This window comes from Saimiri boliviensis, chromosome 12 (genome assembly GCF_048565385.1).
Source record: "Saimiri boliviensis isolate mSaiBol1 chromosome 12, mSaiBol1.pri, whole genome shotgun sequence".
Classification (NCBI taxonomy): Eukaryota; Metazoa; Chordata; class Mammalia; order Primates; family Cebidae; genus Saimiri; species Saimiri boliviensis.
Window position 1 is genome coordinate 48849610 of NC_133460.1, and position 17507 is coordinate 48867116.

General features: G+C 43.8%; 1 pseudogene; it reads left to right on the forward strand.

Annotated features, from left to right (window-relative positions):
* The first annotated feature begins 6046 nt into the window (after window positions 1-6046).
* On the forward strand, window positions 6047-7633 carry LOC101046735 (protein NDRG3 pseudogene; annotated as a pseudogene).
* Window positions 7634-17507: the final 9874 nt, after the last annotated feature.

Below are 17507 nucleotides of genomic sequence, written 5' to 3' on the forward strand. Positions count from 1 at the left end.
GGAGGATTTTTCAAAGTATACAATAACATAACGACAACAAATATGCCATAGAGCATAGTTTGCCAGGAACTTGTCTAGACACTTTAGATACTAACTCCTTTAATCCTCACAACTAGGGCAATTCTTATCTCCATTTGATTAGTAGGGAAATCGAGGCAACAGATCAAGACTCTCTCTCTTTTTTTTTTTTTTTTTTTTTTTGGAGACGGAGTTTTTTGCTCTTGTTACCCAGGCTGGAGTGCAATGGTGCGATCTCGGCTCACTGCAACCTCCGCCTCCTGGGTTCAGGCAATTATCCTGCCTCAGCCTCCTGAGTAGCGGGGATTACAGGCACACGCCACCATGCCCAGCTAATTTTTGTATTTTTAGTAGAGACAGGGTTTCACCATGTTGACTAGAATGGTCTCGATCTCGTGACCTCATGATCCACCCACCTCGGCTTCCCAAAGTGCTGGGATTACAGGCGTGAACCACCGCACCCGGCCTCTCGTATTTTCTTGAGCAGTAGTTTGTAGTTCTCCTTGAAGAGGTTCTTTACATCCCTTGTAAGTTGTATTCCTAGGTTTCATTCTTTTTTTTTTTTTTTTTTTTTTGAGACGGAGTTTCGCTCTTGTTACCCAGGCTGGAGTGCAATGGCGCGATCTCGGCTCACCGCAACCTCCGCCTCCTGGGTTTAGGCAATTCTCCTGCCTCAGCCTCCTAAGTAGCTGGGATTACAGGCACGCACCACCATGCCCAGCTAGTTTTTTGTATTTTTAGTAGAGACGGGGTTTCACCATGTTGGCCAGGATGGTCTCGATCTCTTGACCACGTGATCCACCCGCCTCGGCCTCCCAAAGTGCTGGGATTACAGGCTTGAGCCACCGCTCCCGGCGTGGTTTCATTCTTTCTGTAGCAATTGTGAATGGAAGTTCACTCATGATTTGACTCTGTCTGTTATTGGTATATAGGAACGCTTGTTATTTTTGCACATTGATTTTGTATCCTGAGACTTTGCTGAAGTTCCTTATCAGCTTAAGGAGATTTTGGGCTGAGATAATGGGGTTTTCTAAATACACAATCATGTAATAGGAGTGGTGAGAGAGGGCATCCTTGTCTTGTGCTAGTTTTCAAAGGGAATGCTTCCAGCTTTTGCCCATTCAGTATGATATTGGCTGTGGGTTTAATAAGAAACAGCTCTCGCCGGGCGCAGTGGCTCACGCCTGTAATCCCAGCACTTTGGGAGGCCGAGGCGGGTGGATCACGAGGTCAAGGGATCGAGACCATCCTGGTCAACATAGTGAAACCCCGTCTCTACTAAAAATACAAAAAAATAGCTGGGCATGGTGGCACGTACCTGTAATCCCAGCTACTCAGGAGGCTGAGGCAGGAGAATTGCCTGAACCCAGGAGGCAGAGGTTGCGGTGAGCCGAGATCGCGCCATTGCATTCCAACCTGGGTAACAAGAGCGAAACTCTGTCTCCAAAAAAAAAAAAAAAAAAAAAAAGAAACTGCTCTTATTATTTTGAGATACGTTCCATCAATACCTAGTTTATTCAGAGTTTTTACCATGAAGGAGTGTTGAAATTTATTGAAGGCCTTTTCCACATCTATTGAGATAATCATGTGGTTTTTGTCATTGGTTCTGTTTATATGATGGACTATGTTTATTGATTTGCATATGTTGAACCAGCCTTGCATACCAGGGATGAAGCCGACTTGATTGTGGTGGATAAGCTTTTTGACGTGCTGCTGGATTCAGTTTGCCAGTATTTTATTGAGGATTTTCACATCGATGTTCATCAAGGATATTAGCTTGAACTATTCTTGTTTTGTTGTGTCTCTGCCAGGTTTTGGTATCAGGAGGATGCTGGCCTCATAAAATGAGTTAGGGACGAGTCCCTTCTATTGTTTGGAATAGTTCTAGAAGGAATGGTACCAGCTCCTCCTTATACCTCTGGTAGAATTCAGGGGTAACTACATCTGGTCCTGGGCTTTTTTTTTTTTTTTTTTTTTTTGGTTTGTAGGCTGTTAATTACTGCCTCAATTTCAGAACTTGTTATTAGTCTGTTCAGGGATTTGACTTCTTCCTGGTTTAGTCTTGGGAGGGTGTATGTGTCCAGGTATTTATCTATTTCTTCTAGATTTTCTAGTTTATTTGAATAGAGGTGATTATAGTATTCTCTGATGGTAGCTTGTATTTCTGTAGGATCAGTGTGATATCCCCTTTATCATTTTTTATTTTGTCTATTTGATTCTTCTCTCCTCTTTATTAGTTGGGTTAGTGGCCTTTCTATTTAGTTATTCTTTTCAAATAACCAGCTCCTGGATTCGTTGATTTTTTGAAGGGTTTTTCCCATCTCTATCTCCTTCAGTTCTGCTCTGATCTTAGTTATTTCTTGTCTTCTGCTAGCTTTTGGATTTGTTTACTCTTACTTCTCTAGTTCTTTTTTTTTTTTTTTTTTTTTTTTTTCCTCCTGAGACAGAGTTTCGCTCTTGTTACCCAGGCTGGAGTGCAATGGTGCGATCTCGGCTCACCGCAACCTCCGCCTCCTGGGTTCAGGCAATTCTCCTGCCTCAGCCTCCTAAGTAGCTCGGATTACAGGCATGTGCCACCATGCCCAGCTACTTTTTTTTTGTATTTTTAGTAGAGACGGGGTTTCACCATATTGACCAGGACGGTCTCGATCTCTTGACCTCGTGATCCACCCGCCTTGGCCTCCCAAAGTGCTGGGATTACAGGCTTGAGCCACTGCACCCGGCACTTCTCTAGTTCTTTTAATTGTAATGTTAGGGTGTCAATTTTAGATCTTTACCACTTTCTCCTGTGGGCATGTAGTGCTATAAATTTCCCTCTAAACACTGCTTTAGCTGTGTCCCAGCGATTGTTACATTGTGTCTTTGTTCTCATTGGTTTCAAAAAATTTATTTATTTCTGCCTTAATTTCATTATTTTCCCAGTAGTCATTTAGGAGCAGGTTGTTCAGTTTCCATGTAGTTGTGAGGTTTTGAGGGAGTGTCTTAATCCTGAGTTCTAATTTGATTGCCCTGTGGTCTAAGAGACTGTTATGATTTCCGTTCTTTTGCATATGAACAGACACTTCTCAAAAGAAGACATTTATGCGGCCAAGAAACATAGGAAAAAAAGATCACCATCACTAGTCATTAGAGAAATGCAAATCACAACCACAATGAGATACTATCTTATGCCAGTTACAATGATGATTATTAAAATGTTAGAAAACAACATGCTGGAGAGGATGCAGAGAAATAGGAACGCTTTTACACTGTTAGTGGGAGTGTAAATTAGTTCAACCACTGTGGAAGACAGTGTGGTGATTCTTCAAGGATCTACAACCAGAAATGCCATTTGACCCAGCAATCCCATTACTGGATATATACCCAAAGGATTATGAATCTTTCTACTATAAAGACACACGCACACGTATGTTTATTGCAGCACTGTTCACAATAGCAAAGACTCGGAACCAACCCAAATGCCCATCAATGATAGACTGGATAAACGAAACGTGGCACATGGAATAGTCTGCAGCCATAAAAGATGTGTTCATGTCCTTTGCAAGGACATGGATGAAGCTGGAAACCATCATTCTCAGCAAATTAACACAAGAACAGAAAACCAAACGCGGGTGTTCTCACTCATAAGTGGGAGTTGAACAATGAGAACACATAAACACAGGGAGGGGAACATCACACACTGGGACCTGTCATGGGGTTGGGGGATAGGGAAGGGATAGCATTAGGAGAAATAACTAATGTAAATGATGGGTTGATGGGTACAGCAAACCACCATGGCACGTGTATACCTATGTAACAAACTTGCACGTTCTGCACGTGTATCCCAGAACTTAAAGTATAATTTAAAAAAAAAAAAAAAAAAGAAAAGAGAAAAAGAAAGAAAAGAAAATGAAATGGAAGCAGAGCGTCTGGAGAGGGTTTTGTTCATCCTGTGGTTGGGAACTCCCTTGCCATGACACCATTTTGTGCTTCAAAGCCAATGACATTATCTTATTCTCCTGTCTCACAAAGATGGAAGAATGACCCACAAACTAGTCCTTTCCCACACCACGGCACACATAGAAAATAATATTTGTGCAGCCTACATTATTTGTAAAATTGGGAGGTCTATGGGATTTGCTTTTCAACTTTTTTGTTATGTAATTATTTTTATAAGACACATTAAGGAAGACTGATTTTGTATAAAAATGTCCAATACAATATTCTCAAAATACATTTTTAACAAACTTATGGAGGTATACTGGATATAAAATAAACTGCGTGTATTTAAATTGACAAATGTGTCAATGAAATCACCACAGTCAAGATAATGAACATATCCATCACTCTAAAAAATGTCTTCTTGTCCTTTTGTAATCCATTTATTATAAGCCATCCCTACCACCCACGCCCTATCCTTGAGCAACCAGAGACCTGCTTTCTGTCTCTAAATTACTTGTATTTTCTAAAATGTTATATAAGTGGACTCATACATACAGCATGCACTCTTTCTATCTGGCTTCTTTCACTCAGCAATCATTCTGAGATTCATCCATTTTGTAGCATATATCAGAAGTTCATTTCTTTTCATTGCTGAGCAGTATACCATTGTATAGGTATACCGTGGTTTATCCATTCACCTGCTGATGACATTTGTTTCTAGTTTTTGTTGCTGTTGTTACAAATAAAGCTGCTATGAATACTTGTGCTTGTGTCTTTATAAAAACACATACTTTCATTTCTCTTGGGTAGATAGGAGTGGAATGGCTGGATTATATGGTAACTATATGTTTAACTTTTTTTTTTTTTTTTTAAGACCAAGCCTCACTCTGTCACCAGCTGGAGTGCAATGGTGCGATTTCAGCTCACTGCAACCTCCGACTCCTTGGTTCAAGCGATTCTCTAGCCTCCGCCTCCTGACTAGTTGGAATGACAGGCACATGCCACCACACCCAACTAATTTTTGTATTTTTAGTAGAGACAGGGTTTCATCATGTTGGCCAGGATGGTCTCGATCTCCTGACCTCATGATCCACCTGCCTTAGCCTCCCAAAGTGCTGGGATTACAGGCATGAGCCACTGCACCCAGCCTATATGCTTAACTTTTTAATAAACTGCCAAACTATTTTCCAAAGTGGTTGCACAATTTTGTCTCCCCACTAGTAGTGTATGAGAGTTCTGGTTTCCCTACATCCTTGCCATCAATTGGTATGGCCAGTTTTTCTTAGTGATGCTATTGGGTGTATGGTGATACTTTAATTGTGGTTTTTGTAAGGCCGGTTGCCTCGCAGGGAGTTAAATGAACACACCCATCCTTGCTTGCACCTGATAACTGTGTCATCATTCTGAGCACATTACTCAGCATCTGGCTTCTCCATGTGAATTCCCCACACCCACCTCTGCTACCGCACCCAGATCTACATTCAGCACCAAACTAAGCGCTCAACCCTGCCTGGCCCGCCATTGAAAAACCTCACCAAAAAAATTTTAAAGAAGCCCCACCAAACCCTGCCCAATAGCCCCCGGCCGGCCCACTTACTCAGAGTCCCGCCCACCTACCAATGACAGCTCACTCCATGCACATCCTGTTTCCCAACAGCCAATAAAGCTGCCTTCACTTTGTTTCCCCAACAGCCAATCAAAGCCCACTTACCCAGAGTCCCGCCCACCTACCAATAACAGCTCACTCCATGCACATCCTGTTTCCCAACAGCCAATAAAGTTGCCTTCGCTTTGTTTCCCAAAAGCCAATCAATTGCCTCCCCTCCCCATAAAACCCCATGCCCTAAACAGCCAGGCGTGACTTCTTTGGCCCCTTCTTGGACCACAGAACCTGGCCCGGGGGCTAAATAAATTGGCTTCTCATTTTCTTATACTTGCCTCAGTTTCCTCATTATACCCCAGCAATAAAACTTAACAGTTTTGATTTGTATTTCCTTAGTAATTATTCATATCGAGTCCTTTTCATGGACTTATTCGCCATCCACATAATTTCTTTGCTGAAGTGTCTGTTGAAATATTTTCTTAAAAAATTAAATTGTTGGCCACCGCTGCTGCAGCTGCACTGACGGCGGTTGCCCACGCCTCAGAGTTACCGATTTATTCTTGAGACTCCTCTACTCTCATCTGTCCTCATGGATGAACTTCAGGATGTTCAACTCACAGAGATCAAACCGCTTCTAAATAAGAATGGTACACGAAACTTCCAGGACTTTGACTGTCAGAAACAACTCATGGTGTGGTCCATGTCACTATAAGAGGCTTACCCAAAGGAAACAGACCAGTTACACTAACATATCATGACATTGGCCTCAACCATAAATCCTGTTTCAATGCATTCTTTAACTTTGAGGATATGCAAGAGATCACCCAACACTTTGCTGTGTGTCATGTGGATGCTCCAGGCCAGCAGGAAGGTGCACCCTCTTTCCCCACAGGGTATCAGTACCCCACAACGGATGAGCTGGCTGAAATGCTGCCTCCTGTTCTTACCCACTTAAGCCTGAAAAGCATCATTGGAATTGGAGTTGGAGCTGGAGCTTACGTCCTCAGCAGATTTGCACTCAATCATCCAGAATTTGTGGAAGGCCTGGTGCTCATTAATATCGACCCTTGCGCTAAAGGCTGGATTGACTGGGCAGCTTCCAAACTCTCTGGCCTGACAACCAATGTTGTGGACATTATTTTGGGTCATCACTTTGGGCAGGAAGAGTTACAGGCCAACCTGGACCTGATCCAAACCTACAGAATGCATATTGCCCAAGACATCAACCAAGACAACCTGCAGCTCTTCTTGAATTCCTATAATGGACGCAGAGACCTGGAGATCGAAAGACCCATACTGGGCCAAAATGATAACACATTAAAAACATTAAAGTGTTCTACTTTACTGGTGGTAGGGGACAGTTCGCCTGCAGTTGAGGCCGTGGTCGAATGTAATTCCCGCCTGAACCCTATAAATACAACTTTGCTAAAGATGGCAGACTGGGGGGGGCTGCCCCAGGTAGTTCAGCCTGGGAAGCTCACCGAAGCCTTCAAGTACTTTTTGCAGGGAATGGGCTACATACCATCTGCCAGCATGACCCGGCTTGCCTGATCACGAACCCACTCAACCTCAAGTAGCATTGGCTCTGGAGAAAGTCCCTTCAGCCGGTCTGTCACCAGCAATCAGTCAGATGGAACTCAAGAATCCTGTGAGTCTCCTGATGTCCTGGACAGACACCAGACCATGGAGGTGTCCAGCTAAACAGATGCTCCTCCCCTAGATCATTGCAAGTCCATCCTTCTACAAATGACCACTCCATAATATAACATTTCATCCAGTAAACTGGCCTCTACTATCTTTAACTCATGCATGGCCACTCTCTCTAGTAGCCTGAATTTATCATTCTCTCTGCCTGCCCACCCCTTTTTTGTATATCCCAAGAACCACTTCCATGCCATACTGTAACATTCCAACGTCTTTAGCTGATCAGGTCTCTCCATATCCTCTCTTGCCAGCTTTTTTCCGTGCTCCCTCAACTATGTATCAGATAAGATTCTTTGATCCCGACTCTGTGTGTGTGCGAGCACGCGTGTCTGTGTTTGTGTGTGCATAGTTCTGTGGTTTTAGACATGTTTTCTTGTAGTGCTTCTGCAAAAAATGAAAAAGGGACTTATTTTGCATTCTCAATGGTTTTTTTTTTTAAGGGAATTAGGCAGAACAGATTTCTAGGTTGGGTAGGCCAACTGCATTCTCTTTTGTTTGCAAATTGGTCAACAAAATTTGCAGAGTGATTTCAGGAGACAGCAGCTCTGAGGAATGTGGAAAATCCTAACTACTGCCTGGACCATTGATTGATTGTGACCAGTAGTAGAAGGCTGCCTGTTACATAGAGAGGCTCCTTCTGTCCAAATGAATTCCTGTAGTCTACTCTATAAATAAAAGGGAGGAATATATTCTGCTGGAAGCCCATGAACCATCGGTGAGGTTCTGATACCACATAAGAGTTGTTTCCAAGGAGTGAGTGTGGCTTAATTACTGGACTCACTTAGCACAGGAAGGTGGAAAATGAAATGCCAGGCCTCTGCTCTGCAAGAACAAAACTGCTATTGCTGCAGTATCTGATACCAGACATCCACATATCCACAAGAAGTGCCTCTTAGGTCTATGATGAGAGTATTTCTCCATTCCTCGCTTCCCGGAAAAGGGAGAGAGATGGCTTAAAAAGCATGTAGATGGTGGAGAAATGGGTGGGGGGGAAAGGAACAGCCATTAACATTGTATCATGTTTAATAAGCTTGATTTCAGCAGCCATATGGAAGCCAAATTAAATTAATACAGAACTCATTTATCAGAAAGAGTCTTCTTTTTTTGTCTGACACAGAGTCTCGCTCTGTCGCGCAGGTTAGAGTGCAATGGCGGAGCTTGGCTCACTGCAACTTCCGCCTCCAGGGCTCAAGCAGTTTTCCTCTCAGGTGGCTGAGAGGAGAACTCTTGTCTCAAGTGGCTGTGTCATCCTTGCCTGTGAGCTGGAACTGCAGGAGGAGCTGGTACTACAGTCACCTGCCATCACACCTGGCTAGTTTTTGTATTTTAGTAGAGATGGGGTTTCGCCATGTTGGCCAGGCTGGTCTCAAACTCCTGACCTCAGGTGATCCACCCACCATGGCCTCCCAAAGTGCTGGGATTGTAGGTGTGAATCATTGTGCCTGGACGTCAGAAACATTCTTTATCTTATGAACTCCCTTTTGTAGGAAGGAAGGGGCCCATCTGTAGAGGCAGCCCTGTTCAGGTAAAGTTGTTTTCAGCCTCCTGTCTACTGTTAGGTGAGGGAGTCACAGCCAGCCAGAGAGTATCACTGGAGGGTGAGAGAAAGTACTGTGGATACCAGCTGCCACATAGCAAGAGCCCAGCTCTCGGGAGCATTGAGATGTAAGCTCAGGGTTACACGGTTCCAAATCTTGGGAAGGGGCTTTTCAGACACATTGTTTGCTTTCTGCTGAGATAAGGAATGCATCACTCTGCCAGAGTATGACTTTTTACAGATTATTAAATAAAGCTGTATATGTCTCCTTGTTAAAAAAAAAATAGATTTTTTTTGTGTTATTGAATTTTGACAACTTTATATATTCTGGATACAGGTCCTTGATTAGTGATATGATTTGAAAGATTTCAGCCTGTGGCTTGTCTTGTTCTCGTTCTCTCTCTCTCTCTCTCTCTCTCTCTCTCTCTCCCCCCCCTCCCCCTCCCCCTCCCCCTCCTCCTCCTCCTCCCTCTCTCTTTCATGTAGAGATTGGGTCTCACTATGTTGCCCTGGCTCCCCTTGAACTCCTGGGCTCTGGTTCTTCCCACCTTAGCTTCCTAAAGTACTGTGATTATAGGCATAACTCACACGTGCCCAGTCTGTGGCCTGGCTTTTCAGTTTCTTATTGGTGTTTTTCAAAAAGCAGGAGTTTTTAAACTTGATGAACTCCAATTTATCAATGTTTTCTTTAATGCATGATGCTTTTGGTGACATAGCTAAGAAACATTTGCCTAAACCAAGGTCACAAAGGTTTTTGCCTACATTTTCTTTTAGAAGGTTTATAGTTATGTTACAATTATATAAAACTCTTACATTTAATTCAAGGATTCATTTTGAGTTAATTTTCTATATGGTACAAAGCACGCATCAAAGTTAATCTGTTTTGTACATGCATATCCAATTGCTCCAGCACCACCTGTTGAAAGCAGAGATGAATTTCCACTGAATTGCCTTGGCACCTTTGTTGAAAAACGATTGTCCATGTATGTGTAGGTTTATTTCTGGATTTTTCACTACTTTTTGGTGAGTGTTGCACAGCAAATGTCAGAGCAGACTTCCTTGACTTGATCCTGATCTTAGGGAAAAAGAGTTCAGTTTTTATCATTAAGTATAATGTTAGATTTAGGTTTTTCATGGATATCCTTTACCCAGGTCGACTAAGTTCTCTTGTGTTTCTAGTTTACTGAAAATTTTTCTCAGGACTAGATGTTGGGTTTTGTCAAATGCCTTTTCTGCGTATTTTAAAATCTGCAAATATGGTGAATTTCATTGATTGATTTTCACATGCTGAATTAACCTTGCTTTCCTGGAATAAGCCCCATCCAGTGATGATGTGGTACCCTTTTAATATATTGTTGGATTTGGTTTGCTAAAATTTTGTTTAGGATTTTTATACCTTTGTTCAGGAGGATTGTTTTCTTGTGAAGTCTTTGTCTTGTTTTGGTATCAAAGTAATGCTGGCTTCATAGAATTTGCTGAGAAATATTTCTTCCTTTTCAATTTCCTGGAAGAGTTTGTAGAATTGGTGGTATGTCTACCAATAACCTTCACAGAACTAGAAAAAACCACTTCAAACTTCATATGGAATCACAAGAGAGCCCGCATAGCCAAGACAATCCTAAGCACAAAGAACAAAGCTGGGGGCATCACACTGCCAGACTTCACAGTATATTACAAGGCTACAGTAATCAAAACAGCACAGTACTAGTACCAAAACAGAGACATAGACCAATGGAACAGAACAGAGGCCTCGGAGGCAACACCACACATCTACAACCATCTGATCTTTGACAAGCCTGGCAAAAACGAGCAACAGGGAAAGGACTCCATGTTTAATAGATGGTGTTGGGAAAACTGGCTAGCAATGTGCAGAAAGCAGAAACTGGATCCTACCTGTTACTTTACGCTAAAATTAACTCCAGATGGATTAAAGACTTAAACATAAAACATAACACCATAAAAACACCAGAAGAAAACCTAGGCAAAACCATCCAGGACACAGGCACAGGCAAGGACTTCATGACTAAAACACCAAAAGCAATGGCAATAGAAGTCAAGATAGACAAATGGGATCTAATTAAAATTCAGAGCTTCTGCACAGCAAAAGAAACCATAATTAGAGTGAATTGACAACCAACAGAATGGGAAAAATTTTTGCAATCTACCCGTCTGACAAAGGGCTAATAACCAGAATCTACAAAGACCTAAAACAGATATACAAGAAAAAAAACAAACAACCCCATTCAAAAGTGGGTGAAGGATATGAACAGACACTTTTCAAAAGAAGACATACATGAGGCCAACAAACATTTGAAAAAATGCTCATCACTGGTCAGTAGAGAAATGCAAATCAAAACCACATTGAGATACCATCTCATGCCAGTTAGAATGGTGATCATTAAACAATCTGGAGACAACAGATGCTGGAGAGGATGTGGAGAAATACGAACACTCTTACACAGTTGGTGGAAATTAAATTAGTTCAGCCACCGTGTAAGATAGTGTGGCGATTTCTCAAGGATCTAGAAATAGAAATTCCATTTGACCCAGAAATCCCATTACTGGGCATATACCCAAAGAACTATAAATCATTCTACTATAAAGATACATGCACGCTTATGTTCATTGCAGCCCTGTGTACAATAGCAAAGACCTGAAACTAACCCAAATGCCCATCAATGATAGATTGGACAAAGAAAATGTGGTACATATACACCATGGAATACTATGCAGCCATAAAAAATGGTGAGTTTGTGTCCTTTGTAGGGACTTGGATGAATCTGGAAGCCATCATTCTCAGCAAACTGATACAAGAACAGAAAGCCAAACACCGCATGTTCTCACTCATAGGTGGGTGTTGAACAATGAGAACACATGGACTCAGGGAGAGAAGCTCTGAGGGGGGCAGTTGGTGGGGGTAGGGGAGAGACAGTGGGAGTGGGGGTGGGGAGGGAGGGGAGGGATAACATGGGGAGAAATGCCAGATATAAGTTAAATAAATAAATAAATTTAAAAAAATCAGTGGTATTTCTTCTTTAAAAGTTTGATAAAATTCACTAGTGAAGCTACCTGGAATATCTTCTTTGTAGGAATATTTTAAACTTTACGTCTAATTTATTTCATCAATATAAGACGACTTATTTCTTCCTGAGAACTTTGGTAGTTTTGTCCTTCAAGGAATTTGATCATTTCATCTAAGCTGTCAAACTTATTGATATAAACTTGTTCACAACACTCCCTTATTATTCTAGAACTCTTAGTGATTTCATCCCTCTTATTCCTGGGTATTGGCAATTTGTCTTTTTTCCCCTTTTTCCTAGTCTGGCTAGGGATTTATGTATCTAAATGATCTTCTCAAAGAGCCAGCTGGACCATTCTCATTAGCATATGGATAAGCTCTTAGTACTCTCATCTTAAGCAAGCACACACACAAGCACAGCTCTCCTGATGGCTTCTCTCCAGCCCCTGCCCTCTCTTTCCCTTCACAGCAACTGCTTTGAAAGAGTGTCTGTCCTGTTTCTGGTTCCTCTTCTCCCATCATTCTTGGAATTCCCTGATTAGACTCTTGTCCCACTCGCCCCAAATGGCTCTCATCAACATCACCAGTGACCTCTGCATTGCTAAGTCCTGTGTCCACGTGGCATTACCAGCTCCTTGACTTCTCTGCCACATGTGGGCCTGTTGATCATTCTCCCCTCCTTGAAATGCCTTCTTGTTTTTCCTCCAAGACACCAACCTTGCCTAGCTTTTCTCTTACTTCTGTGGCCACTTCTTATGAGTCTCAGTTGCTGATTTCTCTTTCTCAGCCTCTTAGCATTTGAGGGCCTCATCTGTCTTTTCTATCCACAATCCCATGGTGACTTCATCCAGCCTGGAATCTGAGGTCTTATCCACCACTCTAGCCTCAGCCCCGGGTCCCTGCTCTAGTTGGCAGGTCACCGGGGCTGACTCGGTTCATTCTTAGTTCACACAGTTCCATCTGTCCTCTCACCAGAAAGATCCAGCTCCCAACACTTTCGCATCCTCCCCCACCCTCCCATCTCCTCTGAGGCTCATTTCAATTCGGTGTGTGGAGGGACTTCTTTTATGATCATCCACTTTGCAGGAGAGGAAAGATAAAGGACCAGACTAGCTTAGTAAGTTGCAGGCCAAGAGACCCTGCCAGCAACCCCAGAGCCTGGCTCCTTCCGAGTTCTTGCCTTGCCTACCACCTTCCTGGGGCCTGAGAAGCACCTGGAAATATTATGGGGCCACGGGCTCTGGCACAAGGTCCTGGCTTTCCACCCTTGGAGGGAGCCTGATTTGCAGTCCTGAGAACCCAGGCAGAAGGCACAAGGTTCCCAGCAAGAAAATGAGCAGAGCTGACAAGGGGGAATGTGGTCGCTAGGTGGCGCAGCTGACCCACCGCTTAGCACCCAGCATTCAGCAACTCCAGCCTCTCCACCCCCTAGAGCCTGAGCACCTGCCTGGGCACAGCAGGAGTTTACCATTCACCCCATGCTCCAAAATGGCAGACCACAAGGTTATGGAGCCAAAAAAATACTATACCTCCTGATTATAGTAGGTGCTCAATAAATGTTGACTAAAAGAGTGATCGTTTTGTGACACCTGCATAGATGAGACTTTTCCATTCCTATTTCATAGGCTGGGAAACTGAGGCTGGATACTAACAGTCGGAGTAGCAACCAAGGTTACTGTTATCAGCTCTTGTTTGGTCACTATGTTCCGGGCATTTGCTTAGTACATGTCATTCTTCATCCCATTTAGTCATCACAGCAAAAAATCACGGCCTTTCTGATTTGCATTTGGCAGGTGGGGACATAGGCTTAGAGATCAGTTGACATATGCAAGTCATACAGTTGGTGGAATAAATGGAAGAACCAGGATTTGAACCCCTCTGCCTGCTTCTGAGCAGCTGAGGAGGATCAGGGCCACCTGCTGGCCCAGTGCTGCCTCCTTCCCCCACCCTAAATAGGACCCGAGGTGAAGTGCCCCGAGCACTGCCTCCACCTGTGCATCATGTGGCCACCAGAGGGAGGCGTTGGCCTTTAGACAGCTGCAGAGGTGCCTGGACTGAGGTTGGGGAGGGTGGCCACGTCTTGGATGCCAGAATGAGACGTGGGAGTACTAGGGCTCTGGAAGGCTGGTTCTTCATCTGCAAAAGCAAGAGGATGATCCCCACTTGGCTGAGTCTCCGTGTGAGGAGGACATGAGATCATGCATGGAAAGTTCTTAGTCCCTGGCAGGGCTCAGCACCGACCCCTACCCAAGCACTTGCCTTGCGCTGAACAGGCTATAGTAACAGGTCACGATAAGAAGCCGCAGTGGCTGAAGGTATCTGTTTCACTGATTTGTTTGTGTATGGTCAGTCTCCCCCACTGGGGGGCAGGATCATGATCTGCTTTCTGCTCTGCTGTCTCCCGAGAGATGAGATCATGGTGCCTGGGGCATAAGGGGTGCTCACTAAGCAGGTGCCAACCCAGGGAATGGAAATGGCCTGGAGCTGTGGCCCCTGTGCTCTCTGGGCCCCCCCCCTACTCAGTGATTCACTGCATCCCATGTGTGAGCCCCAGAGGGCCAGGCTCGGTGTGTTGCACTCCTTACAGGCTGTGGCCAGATCTTTGTCCCTCTCTGGCCTCTACCTTCTCCTCTCCAGAAGGGACATCTAGGCTTTCTAGGTGTGATGGCTCAGGGAATGGCTGTACCAGATGTACGGGTGCCCTTTAGTGGCACCTGCCACCTCGCTGGTGACTCCCTTTCTCTCACTGCTCCTGTGTCTTCTCCTCCATCTGCCAAAGTCAGCATGCCAGGGCTGCCCCCCAGCCCCAATATCCAGTGGAAAAACCTAGAGGAATCAGACAAATAGAACATATCCACAGCAACTTGAGAAGCTAAGGCTGCGCTTGAGGCAGATCTTGGAGCAGCTTCTAGCAGGGGCCCAGGCCAAGGAGCTGCCGGGGCTCAGCCTCCTGAAGGGGGTTTTTATGACTGGCCTTAGCTGCCCTCCTGAGGCTGACACGGGCTTCACTGGGGAACCTCTGGGAAAGTCAGTCGGGGGCCCCTTTCGCATCATCTGGGCCTTGCTGGCAGCAAAAGTGGGTCTCAGAAACCAATTCCCATGAGAGGAGCCACCAGAACAGAGAGTGGGCAGAGGGAGCAGAGCAGCAGAGCCACGCAGAGGCTCCTGGCCCACGGTGTCTGGGGGGTCAGAAGGTCTCACACCTGGAAGGGGAACGAGTCTGTGGAGAATGTTCCCCTGGCCAGGACCCAGCTGGCACCACGTGCCCCAATATCCCTGCCTTGGCTCTGTGAAGAGGGCTCTGCCAGGGTATGAGGGGCTTGCGTGGGAGCTGGGGCAACCCATGCATCCAAGCGCCTGTGGAAATAACTCTCCATGAGAGGAGCCACCAGGAGGAAAACTGGGCCCGTGGGAAAAGGGGCAGCTACACGGAAAGGAAAACAAGAGGGCGAGGTTTGTGTCTTGTGATCACTGTAGCTCAGGCACCTCCCAAGACACATAGTAGGTGCTTAGTAAATCTTTGTTGACTGGACACACAACCCAGAGTATAACCTTCCTCAGCTCTATATTGTATTGGCAAAGACAAAATATTTGCACTTCAGTCTCTATGTATGGTATAAGAGAATACTTCTATTAAATAAGGACAATCCATGGTAAGAGAGAGTGATAAACAAAAAAATACAGCAATGGGGCCGGGCGCGGTGGCTCAAGCCTGTAATCCCAGCTACTCAGGAGGCTGAGGCAGGAGAATTGCTTGAACCCAGGAGGCGGAGGTTGCGGTGAGCCGAGATCGCGCCATTGCACTCCAGCCTGGGTAACAAGAGTGAAACTCCGTCTCAAAGAAAAAAAAAAAAAAAAGAAAAGAAAAATCTTGTGGGCCGGGCACGGTGGCTCAAGCCTGTAATCCCAGCACTTTGGGAGGCCGAGGCGGGTGGATCACGAGGTCGAGAGATAGAGACCATCCTGGCGAACATGGTGAAACCCCGTCTCTACTAAAAATATAAAAAATTAGCTGGGCATGGTGGTGCGTGCCTGTAATCCCAGCCACTCAGGAGGCTGAGGCAGGAGAATTGCTTGAACCCAGGAGGCAGAGGTTGCGGTGAGCCGAGATCGCGCCATTGCACTCCAGCCGGGGTAACAAGAGTGAAACTCCGTCTCAAAGAAAAAAAAAATACAGCAATGGACTTCAATTTGCATTGAATGCAACAAATAGCAGACCTGAAAATGTAAAAATCAAATACAAGATATCAAAGGACCAGATGGAGAAACGTTCTCAGGATGCAAAGGAAAAGGTTATGGACAGAGCATCACTGAGAACACACAGGACAGGGGTCATGGGAGTCTCACCCGAGTGCCTGGCGTGCTCTCCCCCATCAGCATCCCCACCACCCCAGAATAAAGGAAACAGAGGAAAAACTAAAAGTCATTAAAGAATAAACTCTTGATTCTTTTTTTTGAGACGGAGTCTCGCTCTGCCGCCCAGGCTGGAGTGCAGTGGTATGATCTCTGCTCACTGCAACTGCCTCCATAAGCCTGTATTTGCCAAACTGTGTAGCAGTTAAGTAGGCACAACAACATTTTTTAAAGCTGCAAACAGAACTTACAAACTAGAAAAAAAAAAAAAAAGGAAAACTACAATCATAGTGAGTGATGTAAACATAAATTTCAGATTTCAACAATTCAGTAGACAAAATAGGCAAGGAAATTGGGGGGTTGAAAAATTAAAATAACAAGATTCTATTTATGCACTTTTTTTTTTTTTTTAAAGAGACAGGTCTAGCTCTGTTGTCCAGGCTGGTCATGAAGTCCTGGCCTCAACTGATCCTCCTATCTCAGCCTCCTAAAGTGCTGGGATTACAGACGTGAATAAACACTATTAAGTAACCTCTGTATTTTTAGTGTTCATAAAATGTGAAATTTAAAATTATTAACAAAAGGAGAACAAATGATATAAAACTTGCATGATGCATTCAAAACTTCACAAGAGAAAATATATAGACATAAAGATTTTTATTATTTAGCATAAAAGACTTAAACCAGGCTCGTGCCTGTAATCCCAGTACTTTGGTGGAACTCAGGTGAGAGATTGCTTGAGCTCAGGATTTCAAGACCAGCACTGGCAACATAGCAAGACCCTCATGTCTCAAAAAAAAAGAAGACTTTAAACCAAGTTAATTAAGAATTTAACCTAAGATAAAGATACACTGATAATTAATAATGATGAACAATATTAAGCTCTGATGTAATAAAATAGATTAAGCTCTGATGTATCTAGAAAAAAGACGAAGAAGAAAAGTAATAAAATAGATAAGACACTACAGGGAATTTCTAAAAGATAAAAGTTGAAATAAACAAGTAGAAAGGAAAAACTGGTGAAAAAATTTAATAAAACCAAACTTCATCTTCTATAAAAGATAAAGAGTTCACCCCCAAATGAGCCTGGGTATGATTGAGAGGGTAGAACAGAAGCTAAAATATACAACATTAGAAAGAAGAGATATGATATAACCACAGACACTGAAGAGATGAAAAGAATTATAGGTGAGTATAATGTGAACTCTATGGCAGTAGATTTGAAAAACTAGAGAAGCGAACCATTTTCTAGAACACTATAAGTTACCAAAAGTAATTTTTAAAATGCCTCAAGTAAGTCTATAACCATATGCAAGATTAAAATGCGATTAAAAATCTATGACTCAGTACAC